Here is a 6,219-nt window from a genome sequence, read left to right on the forward strand (position 1 = left end):
TGCCCTTCTCGCCCCCCTCGGTCCCCTTGTCCCCCACTTCTCGCCCTCCTCGGTCCCCTTCTCCCCTCCTCAGTCCCCTTCTTCCCCTTCTCAGTCCCCTTCTCACTCTCCTCAGTCCCCTTCTCACCCCCCTTGGTCCCCTTCTTCCCCCCTCAGCCCCCTTCTCACGCCCCTCGGTGCCCTTCTCGCCCCCCTCAGTCCCCTTGTCCCCCACTTCTCGCCCCCCTCGGTCCCCTTCTCGCCCCCCTCGGTCCCCTTCTCCCCTCCTCGGTCCCCTTCTTCCCCTTCTCAGTCCCCTTCTCACCTCCTCGGTCTCCTTCTCACTCTCCTTGGTCCCCTTCTCACCTCCTCGGCCCCCTTCTCACTCTCCTTGGTCCCCTTCTCCCCCCCCCTTGGTCCCCTTCTCCCCACCTTGGTCCCCTTCTCGCCCCCCTCGGTCCCCTTCTCGCCCTCCTCGGTCCCCTTCTCGCCCCCCTCGGTGCCCTTCTCCCCTCCTCGGTCACCTTCTCGCCCCCCCCCCAGCCGAGGAGGCAACCAGGCTCTGAGCTGGTCGAGGAAGGGCAGCCCCTGCCAGGGCAGCTGGCACCGGCTCACCGCAAACCCCGATGGCGATTTGGGGTTTGTTACCACTCCCTCACGGTGGGATCTAGCTGGGGGCCAGCGGAGGATCGGGGGCATCTCTTTGATGAAGGAATTTCTTTAAAAGAGTGTTTCTGGGCCCCCTCCTTCCCCTGTTCCTCTCTCTTCCCCTGGAGAAACCCTCTGTGAGATGTGGTCCCTGCTCCTCCGTCCCGGCTGGGATTCCCCGGTGTGTCAGTGCAGCTCATGCCTCAGCGTTAACAGACTCCAAAACCTCGCTGCCCCTTTACCCATGCAAAAGGAAACTGGGTCCCGCTCTCTCGCCCAGGCTGTGCTACAGGGACTGTTCACAGGCGCGATCCCACTACTGATCAGCACAGGAGTTTTGACCTGCTCCGTCTCCGACCTGGGCCGGTTCACCCCTCCTTAGGCGACCTGGTGACCCCTGGCTCCCCCAGGACCACCATATCGATGCTGAACTTAGCGCGGACGCCCGCTCAGCACAGCTCGCTGCAGCCCAGAACCCCCAGGCTCAAGCTGTCCACCAGTTTCAGCCTCCCCGGCGCTTGGATTACAGGCACAAGCCACTGTGCCCAGCTGTTTTTCGGGCTTTTGCAGATTCCTCGACATCCATATTGTGCGGGTTCTGCCTGGCCACATAGTGGCAGTGGGGAACTGAGAGAATGTCCCTGGGCTGCTTGTATTTTATGGTTAAAAATGGGTGGATGGATAGACAGGAAAGATTTCTGAGCACAAGCGGGTTTAAGCAGCTGAGAAAGCCCAGACTTCTCATTTTGATGTGCCAGAAGAGGCACATCACGATGCTCTATTTTCATTTTAAGCCAAGTGAGGTGCATCAGGGAGCTCCATCTTCAGAACAGCTCGGTACGCATCATTTACTGAAGAGCAGATAAGAGATGTCCCACTCACTGCTTTGAAATACTCCTCCATAGAGAAAGGCTTCTTGATTCGCCGGTGTTTTCCTAAGAGTGTAAAGCTCAGAGCCGAGGACACAAATGAGCTGTGACAGTAAATACGCAATGAAGCAGACTAATGAGACACTCCTGGGAGCTGGAGCCCTGTCTCGGTCTGGAGCGGGCTGCCTAAGCCGGCAGTGTTTGAGGAATGCTTACTAACTCGCAGGTGTGCAGGGTCTCTGAGCCAGAAACACGACGGGAAATTCTGCTGCCCGTCATTTCCCATTTTAGTAGCTACAGCTATTGGGATCCCAAAGGTCTGGCTGGGTCCTGCACTGTGGCCTTTCACCGCTGCAAGAAATCACAACGCACGCATCCAAAACATGAGCTCACCTGGGTGAGCGAGGCTGGGGCAGCATCTTCAGGTCGAACATCTGTGGGAGATGCTTTTGCCTTTCCCCAGTGTTACTCGACCCTTTTGTGATGGCTCCCCAGCACAGACCGCTGACAAGCGCAGGGTCGTGCCACGGAAAGATGCCAAAAGAGACTGGGTCCCGCTCTCTCGCCCAGGCTGTGCTACAGGGACTGTTCACAGGCGCCATCCCGCTACTGACCGGCACGGGAGCTTTGACCTGCTCCGTCTCCGACCTGGGCCGGTTCACCCCTCCTTAGGCGACCTGGTGACCCCCGGCTCCCCCAGGACCACCATATCGATGCCGGCCTTAGCGCGGACGCCCGCTCGGCACAGCTCGCTGCAGCCCAGAACCCCCAGGCTCAAGCCGTCCACCAGCCTCAGCCTCCCCGGCGCTTGGATTACAGGCACAAGCCACCGTGCCCGGCTGGCCGCAGCTCCTGCTGCCTCTGCTCTCCAGCGCTCCGGGACCGTGGCAGGCAGGAACTCAGGCAGCTGGATGCATTAATGCTTCAGCAACACTGTGGGAACACAGGGGAGAAGGAGCAGTGAATACAGGAGGCAAAATTTAGCTCTTCAGCTGAAGATTCAACACAACATCTTGCTTTAGAAAGGCCAAGTTAAGCTGGTTTAAGCCAAAAAATTAAGTTCGTGGTTGTCGTGGTTTAACCCCAGCCGGTAACTAAGCACCACGCAGCTGCTCACTCACTGCCCCCTGCACCCAGTGGGATGGGGGAGAGAATCGGGGGAAAAAAAAGGTAAAACTCATGGGTTGAGATAAAAACAGTTTAGTACAACAGAAAGGAAGAAACTAATAATAATAATAATAATAACAATAATAAAATGACAATAATAATAAAAGGATTGGAATATACAAAACAACTGATGCACAATGCAATTGCTCACCACTCACTGACCAATGCCCAGTTAGTTCCTGAGCCAGTCCCCCAGGCCAACTGCCCCCAGTTTATATACTGGACATGACATCATACGGTATGGAATACCCCTTTGGCCGGTTTGGGTCAGCTGCCCTGGCTGCATCCCCTCCCAACTTCTTGTGCCCCTCCAGCCTTCTTGCTGGTTGGGCAGGAGAAGCTGAAAAATCCTTGACTTGGTATAAACATTACTTAGCAACAACTGAAAACATCAGTGTGTTATCAACATTCTTCTCATTCTGAACCCAAAACATAACACTGTACCAGCTACTAGGAAGAGAATTAACTCTATCCCAGCTGAAACCAGGGCAATGGTCCTGCTCTAGGATGTGTCCAGTGAGAGCTCAGAAGCATTTGCTGAAGAGAGTCTGAGAGGCAACCTACTTGCTGCAGTGAATATTTGCAGATGTAATGAAGTGGTTTGATTCTCAGAGAAGGATATAAACGTAACAAAAATGCAATGCTAGGAATAAAATGCAGGAGCTTCTTGCCTTTATCCATTCACTGCTGCAATAGACAGCTGTCTAGAAATACTTTCACCGAGTATTTGAGATCTTCACTCTGTTCTGCCTCGCTCAGAGGCCTGTCCAAGAGACCTCCCCCAGACATCCCAGGAGAGCAACTGTGGAGCTAGCTGGGGCTGGGGATGCTGCAGGTCCCTCACCTCTTTCTGGCTCCACAGAGACCTGCGGCTGCAGGGAAAGCTTACAGCCAATGTGCTGAGATAGCCAAGGCAGCCTCTGGTCTAATCCAGAAGCGTAGACTGCACTGCCCCTTTTCTAGCAGAGCGAGCCAAAGCTGATCCCAAACCATGCACTGCCATTGCCAAAATGGCCTTTTTTTTTTTTCTTTCCCTCTCCAGATACACATTATTTCTTCAGACACGCTGAGCGCTAGCCTGGGGGATCTCTGGTGGCTGCGAACATGCACGGTAGAGCAGGGGTCCTCAGACTGTCGTGTCTATCCACGAAAGCCATGCAGATCACCTCCGAGGGCAGCAACCACCCCTGAGTCCACACCAGCCTGGAGGCGAGCAAAACCAGCTGCCAAAATCGCAAAACACTGCCAGAGAGCAGCACCAGCCCAGCCAGAGCCTCCTGCTGCTGCCTCCACCTCCACGGGCCCCTCTCCAGGCTCTCCCCACCAAGGCTGATGCTGTGCAGCCAGCTTAGCCCTGACCAACGGGCTAAAGACACCAAAGGATGGTGTCGGTGTCTTTGCATTGCATTTCTTAAGTGCAGAGGTCAAGGCATGGGTGTACCTCTTGCCCAAGCACGGACGTGCCTCAGTTCCAGACGCGGACATACCTACTTCTCAAGGCACACGCACACCTCCTGCCCAAGGCCAGACCCACCAGCAGCCACTCCGGAGGTATCCGAGCATTTCTTCCAGACTGCCTGACCCAAGTTAGTGGAGCAAAGTCCAGGGCTAAAGTACGCACACAGCAATCCCGTCTCAGGAAAGACAAACAAGGTCTCCCCCAGTGCTGCACAAGCCTGAAGTCCTTAAGGGTGTCAGGGCTGCCTGGGAAAAAGAGACATCTTGTTCTGGGCTCCTATTATCTACTTAAGGAAGAGCTGTCAGTGACAGCTGGAGTTTTGGTTAAAGGCATTAGGATAATGACTTAGGGGTCACGGGCATGAGGAGATGTAGGCTTGACATCCACAAACGGGGGAGAAAGGCAAGCCGTCTACACAGAAATAAGGCTTAACACAGGGCCAGGCATCCCCCTCCCATCCTCTTCCCCTACCACTGACACAGGGACTTTTTCTTCCTGCCACAAATAGGCAAATTTTTCATCACATGAAAAAACATAGCAGGAGTGAATCAAGATAGCAGGGGCAACTGACACAGGGACTTTTTCTTCCTGCCACAAATAGGCAAATTTTTCATCGCATGAAAAAACATAGCAGGAGTGAATCAACATAGCAGGGGCATGAACCTACCTATTTTGCCTGAGAAAAATCTGATGGGAACGAGCTTGGCAGTCTGAGGGGGGACAAGGCACGGCCAGGATGCAGATAGAGAGTCCTGACAGTGGGCTGTGCCCTGATGTGGCTCCTGAAAACCAAAGCAACACCTGAAATAAAAAATGAGGCCACTCAGAGCTGGGGAGACCTCGGTTGCTCAGCTCTGAGCTCAGGGGCAGCTCTGTCCCGTGGTGCTCATCTGACAGCCGGTTGCTGCATCTTGCTCAGCGGGAGCAGCTGCTCCAGGCTCCTGCTGAGCTCCTCCACACGCAGGAGCTGCGGCTTTGTGCAAAGCGTTACGGGTAAGCCGGGCTCCAGCCTCCCAAAGAACTGGCTTTGGGATCCCACTGAGCTCCAAACCTCCGCCCCTCGCAAGGGCCAGGCAATGCTCGCACCGCGTCTGGAACCAGAGACCCTTTGAAAGACAACTAAAACACACCTCACAGGAAAAAAGCCCTTGGAAACTGCCTGCAAAAAACCCTCTGCATTAGAGCGTGGATGCAGAATACAGCAGATTTCTGCTGGCCCGCAGCGCTGACTGCAAAGTACCACCGCCCTGAGCTTCTTCGGCATCCCCTTATCACTGCCATGCTTAGCAAGACACCAGGATGGCTCAGAACATCTGGGCATCAGCAATGGCTTGGGGTCCAAGAACCTCGGGGTGCAGGTCTCCATGGGGTCAGACACAACATCTAGCCGACTCCTAAAGGTCACTGGTTTAGCTCCTGCTCTGCTGCCACTGGTAAATATGGAGTGTGAAAATGCAAAAATCAGAGAGGGGAGGAAAAGCCTCACAAATTATTTTTACTCTTGTTAAGGCTTCCTGATTTTTCAGGCCTGTGTTGTCATGGTGGTGATTCAAGATTTTGGGCATATAGAAATTTGGTCAGGCAATACCCCCCACCTACATGTCCTCTGTCTGCTCCTGAAAATAACCTGTGAAAGGAGAAGCCAGCTTGTTTGCCAATAGTAACTGCAAAGGCATTTCGATGTACTTAAGATACAAACCAAACCCAAACAGGCTGGAGGCCAAACTGTTTATCCTGCTGGGAGGCCACTTTGGAAGAGCTCTTCCCCACTTCCACAGGAGGCTGGAGGAATACCAGGGAGACCAGGAGAGGGCTTTCTCCTGACAAGAAATGTGGGATTTCTAGTGATTCTTCAGGGTCCTCATTACACCATTTGAGCACACACACAGGCTAACAGAAATCTGCTGCAGACAGAATACTCTACAACACCCCCTTCCCACCTCCACTCCTTCCCTAACGCTGTTACATCAACCTTAAGGGAAGGGCCCAAGGATCTGTTTAATGCCATGCTGCCAGTGAAGCACGCACTGCCGGAGACTGCAGGTTTAGTTTCCTGGGCAAGCCCAGCTGTGGTCGCACAGACACGGGAATCGCAGG

The sequence above is a fragment of the Aquila chrysaetos genome, chromosome 2, assembly GCF_900496995.4.
Source record: "Aquila chrysaetos chrysaetos chromosome 2, bAquChr1.4, whole genome shotgun sequence".
NCBI classification, from domain to species: Eukaryota; Metazoa; Chordata; class Aves; order Accipitriformes; family Accipitridae; genus Aquila; species Aquila chrysaetos.